We start from the raw sequence: 5815 nt of genomic DNA, 5'->3' as shown, positions 1-5815 counted from the left end.
CAAGTGTTTTGGGTTTTTTTTCCCCCTCGGCGCCCCTTATTTTGGGGCCCCTCCGGAACAAGCGTTCCGGAGACAAAGGTTCCGTTTGCGTCCCTTCAATAGGGAGACGGAGGTGAAGGTGAAACCAGCCTTGTCTTCGCTGAGGGTGGGTTACATCCCCACTACCAAGCGGTCTCGGAGTAACAGAAGGGAGGCTCAACCCTCGACGAAAGCTCTAGGTCGAAGAAAACCTCTTTGTCTCTCCTGTTTTGGAATAAGATGCATTAGATGCGATGGAACTTTCTTCTCCTTAGGGCTGCATCGTATCTTGTTCCTATTAAGCATTTATTTTCTCCCCCTTACATCACTTTTCACAGCAGGAAGTTTTTAAAATCATAATAATTTTAGTTCAGAAAAAAAGGAATTCACCCATGACATAACAAAAGTAACATGAAAAGCATTCTACGGATGGGGAAAGCCTTCACATTTGATCAATATAGGTTGCCTCCATCACACTATTTCTAAGCAGTGAACATATTAGGCAGAATTAAGGCTAAAACCTGGAGGGGGAAAAAACACAAATCATAGCTGCAATAACTGCAAGACTGCTAGCATTCCCCTTGACAAAACAAAAAACTGCATACAATGCACACGAGGGAGGTTGTAGAAATCAACCCTACGAGGTAGATCAGACCAGAACACTAGAAACTCAACTTTAGAGTTGAGCAGTGGTCTCAAAGATTTTGGTTTCAAAAACCCTTTGCACTCTTAAAAGTGATAGAAGACCCCAAAGACCTTTGGGTTGTAATGGTTATATCTATCAATGTTAGAAATTAAAATGGAGAAATTTTAAAGTATTGATTTATTAGACTTTGCAGAGCCCCAAAAGGGTCTTGTGGATATCCTAGGGCTGCCAACCACATTTTGCAAACAGTTGATTCTTAGTTTGGTCTACCTGCTAGGACTGACATAATGTGACATGGGCAAAATTATATACAGTATGCACCCACTGTAGCTTCCAAGTGGTTTTTCAAAGACTGGGTCCATAATAATAGTCTGAATGGGAGGTTGACAAGGGGGAGATTGATCAGGAAAAGAGCCTTCCAATCCAGGAAAATAATAATTCACAGTGGGTAAAAAGGATGGCCTCTGATGACAGAGGGAAGACCCAACACCAAAATAGTGATCAGGTAAATGTGACCTATGCCCAGGTCAAAGAAGTAGCTTTCAAAAAATACCTCAGACAATGCTAACCTCAGTCCAGGAAAAGTTATAATTGGCATGATAGACAAATCTATCTACAGGCCCATTGAGCAGTCCAATTGCTGACAGTCCAAGACGAGCGACAAATTGTATATAAGGCTGGGCAAATACAAACCTCATCAAGAACTAAAGCTGGAAAATTCCTGGAATCAGAAAGTCCTTGAATCCACAGCCATTCAGTCTTGCTAGAAGATGAGCCAAAGTTTATTTCTCCTATTCAGATTCTGATAATCCCTAGAGACAGGACCTCATCTGTATTGCTTGTTTTGCCCAAGGTCAAGCTATAATGCTGGCATAATCAACTACTTAGTAATACCTGCCTCATAACAATAGATGACCTCACCTAGCAACCTCATGTAGTTATTAAGTAAAAATGGGGAGTTTGTCAGGCCATGAGAAACCCTACAGACCAAGAACTCAGTCTCTTTCCCCTCTACCAACACAAACTGGAAGGAAGAAAACATCCATAACATAATGCCCTTCACAACCAATGAAGTACATCTAGATATCATAATAGATGGCATTGAAACCTGCCAAAAGAACAAATAGAACTGGTAGATAGCTATCTGGTGCCACTAAATGTCACACAGGTTTCCCAAAATATTTGTAAAAAGTTGAATATATTTGGAATTTATCTTTCCTAACTTTCAAAAAATTAAAAATAAATGCATAGTATACATAATAGTATACATAATATACTTGGATTTCAGTAAGGCATTTGACAAAGTAGACCATAACCTACTTCTTGATAAGCTAAAAAATCTGGCATTGACAGTAACACCATCAGATGGATTTGATGGTGACAAAACACATTCAAAATGTGGTCCTCATTGGAACTACATCTACATGGAAGGAAGCAGTGGGGTATCCCAAGTTTCCATTTTAGGTCCAGTACATTTCAATGTCTTCATAAACGATTTCAATGAGGGAATAGAAGGGGGACTCATCAAATTTTCAGACAAGACTAAACTAGTAGAAATAGCCAACACTGTAGAAGATAGGCTTAAGATCCAGATGGATCTCTACAGACTTGAATACTGGGTCCTATCTAACAAAATGAAATTCAGTGTAGAAAAAATGGATGTTGGGGCTCGGGAAAGAGTGCAGAAAAGAATAACAAAGATGATTAGAGAGATGGAGGTTAAAACATATGAAGAATGGTTGCAGCAACCTCCAAGGTCCCTTCCAACTCTCTTATTCTGTTATTTCTGAACTGCTTTGTGGAATTGGGTTTTGGAGGTACTTTATTACAAAGGTTTTAATCATAGACCTCTGCACAGGGGCAAGGGGAAACATGACAAATGATGTGTGGCATCATTATGATGCAAATCACAACATTTGCATGCAATGTTATAGTGCAAGGACAAAAGACTAGGGGTTCAGCTATGACCACATAGCCATTTTTGTGTCACTGCAGTTTGTACTGGACACCTGTGGTTCAAGCTTATCTGTCAGTCATCTAGAAGGCACTGTTCTTGTCCTCAAACTGTTTCAGCATCTACATGAAACCCTACAGGAGGTTGCCTGAAGTTTTGTGATGGATCTGATATCACTCAGCTCCGTTCTTGTTTATATTCAATTCCAAGGAATCAACAGCGCCCTTGAATGATATTTGTGTTCAACAATTAGCTAAACAAGGGAGGCCACCCTGGAATTAAATCCAAAGAAAATGAAACCAAAGATGAAGATATTATTGATAAATAGAAAACTGAATTTGAGATCAGTGATTTAGCCTGTTTTGGATGAAGTTGGCTTCTGATAGGCGTGCTCCTTATTCTTTAGCTGTGAAACGTTATATTCTATAGAAATAATTTTAAGGGATTGTCTGTCAAAATTGTCCTTTCCTCCAAATGTTCCTTTCAAGGTAAAAGTCTCCGGGTTTTTTGTATCTTTCTCAGTTACCTTAAATTTTCTTTAATGGTAGTTGTGAGCTTATTGTATTCTGTTATATGCTGAGATAAACACTGATTTGTTTTATTTTGTTTTTTTGTACTCTTTGATTAGGCAGCGCCATCATTTTGCAGCCACTACAGAAATGATAATTCCTGATTTAAAAAGGCCCTATTGGAAGAACTATGTCATAGTGGGTCTCCATGAGATTTAACTAAGCATGCTAACCTGTAGCCTATGGAAAGATCATTGTTTTCTATGCGCCTGAACTGTGCATGCCATCCATAACAATTTCACCAAAATCTGTGAAAGAGTTTTTTAAAAAATGCAGTTTTTAGTGCAACCCTAGTAAGTATAGTTGTGTAATAATTATTCCCATTAATATGGTGTAATATATGTCTATTTCAGTTTGAAAAATGTGTTTTTAAAGAGTTTGTTGCTTTGTTCCACGTTAACACTATTAGCCATCCTGATCATTTTAGGGAATGGGAAGCCTATGAAGTAAAATTAAATAAATAAGTGACTAAGCATGGATCATGTACTCTGCATGAGATCCACCCACTCAGACCCTACAATGCTGCCAGCTCAACCACTGAGTAAGGAAGACTTTGAGGGTGTGTTCACTTCTCCGACTGGTTGTTCCCGTTCTTTAGGAGAGGAAAGGGCAAGGAAAGGCACTTAGAGGGTGTTGGCAGGAAGTGCAGGTGAATCCACACCTGTTATTGCAAGGGACAATTTACATAGTCCTTAACTTCAAACACGGTGCAAGGAAATGACCATAATTGGGCAGAAGAGTTAGCTACAGCTTACCACTCGTCAGAGGGTGTTTTCACTCCTGTTCAAACAATATAGAAAGAAAAGGTACCATTTTCAGATCTGGCAAAGTAGTTATTCCAGAAACCCTCAGGAAGAGGAAATGCTCTACTGCCCTTATTCCTCAGGGCATTAGATGTGAAAACAATAGATTGAAGGCACATCAAAGGTAGCTGAAGTTTGACTGAAGCAGGCATGCAAGATTGTTGATGGTATACATGGATAACATCCAAAGGATGACGATGTTTCAAGTGTTACAGAAGCTGCTTTTAGACCATAAGTAGAGAAGTAGAGAACTTAACCCCTTTCTTGACCACTGTTAGAACTAGTAGGTAATCCTTGCTTAGCAACTGCCCTGTTTAGCAGCCGTTCAAAATGATAACAGTAGTGAAAAAGTAACTTTACAATCAGACCTCGCATTTACAAATGTTGCATTGTCCTTTTGGGATCATGTGATCAAGATTCAGGTGCTGTACAATGGGGGAAGAGTTTACAACTATTACAGCATCCCAGGCATGTGACTGCCATTTATGCAATTCACAGCTGATATATTATGGCAAGCAGAATCAATGGAGCAACCGGCGATAAAATTGCAGGTTGTGGTAACGTGTCTTGCTTAATGACCGCATTTAATGTTTGCAGACAAAAGTCATTACATTTGTTGTGGTCACATAATGTCTTGCTTAACTAACATGTCCCTTAGCAACAAAGTTCCCATTACGGTTGTTAAATGAGGATTACCTGTAATTGTGATAATATATTTGAGGCTTTAGTATGTCAGAGATGACCTTGATGTTGTGACATTAGGGAAGGAGATTTTCAACTTGTTCTCCTTCTGCAGTGATAGAAGCTTATCTTACTTATATCAATGCTTTCATTCCATTACAACAGGGGTGTCAAACTCGCGTCGTCACATTGTTGTCACGTGATGTATCGCGACCTTTGTGATCATATTAAAAGCAACTGTGTTCTCTTCGCTGATGATGTTAAACTATTCAACAGCACCGACAATACAACTACCCTTCAAAAAGACCTTGACTATGTGTCAGATTGGTCTAACAAATGGCAACTTCAAATCTCAACCAACAAATGCTCTGTCTTGTACATTGGCAAAAAAATCAAAACATAAAATACCAATTAGATAGACATGACCTTGTAGATGACCCTCACTCTGTCAAGGAGTACTCATTTCTAAAGATCTAAGTGCCTGAGCCCACTGTAACAACATTGCCAAAAAGGCATTAAGAGTTGTTAACCTAATCTTGCATAGCTTCTTCTCTGGTAATGTTGTACTACTAACTAGAGCATACAAAACATTTGCTAGACCAATTCTTGAATACAGCTCATCTGTCTGGAACCCGCACTGCATATCGGACATAAATACAATCAAGAGAGTCCAGAGATATTTTATGAGAAGAGTCCTCCATTCCTCTAACCGCAATAAAATACCTTATGCCATCAGACTCCAAAGTTTGGGCTGAGACAACTTAGAACTACGCCGACTTCTGCCTGACCTATGCATAGTACATAAAATTATCTTCCACAATGTCCTTCCTGTCAATGACTACTTCAGTTTCAACCACAAAAAATACATGAGCAAATAATAGATACAAACTCAAGGTAAACCGTTCCAAACTTGATTGCAGAAAATATGACTTCAGTAAGAGTGGTCAATGCCTGGAATGCACTACCTGACTCTGTGGTTTCTTCCCCCAACCCCCAAAACTTTAACCTTAAACTGTTTACTGTTGACCTCACCCCATTCCTAAGAGGTCTGTAAGGGGCGTGCATAAGTGCACCAGCATGCCTACCATCTCTGTCCTAATATTCCTTTTTATTTACTGTTTTCATGTCTTCAAATTATGTTTAT

General features: G+C 39.2%; 1 long non-coding RNA gene across 1 annotated transcript; it reads left to right on the top strand.

The window, feature by feature from the left end:
• The first annotated feature begins 2642 nt into the window (after positions 1-2642).
• Positions 2643-5407, top strand: LOC117664139 (uncharacterized). Its single transcript, XR_004590928.3, has 3 exons — positions 2643-3106; positions 3247-3480; positions 4837-5407. It is a non-coding gene; the product is annotated as an uncharacterized LOC117664139 (long non-coding RNA).
• Positions 5408-5815: the final 408 nt, after the last annotated feature.

The sequence above is a fragment of the Pantherophis guttatus genome, chromosome 5 (genome assembly GCF_059756535.1).
Source record: "Pantherophis guttatus breed Tessera chromosome 5, ASM5975653v1, whole genome shotgun sequence".
Taxonomy (NCBI): Eukaryota; Metazoa; Chordata; class Lepidosauria; order Squamata; family Colubridae; genus Pantherophis; species Pantherophis guttatus.
This window is presented reverse-complemented; position numbering and strand designations above follow the sequence as displayed.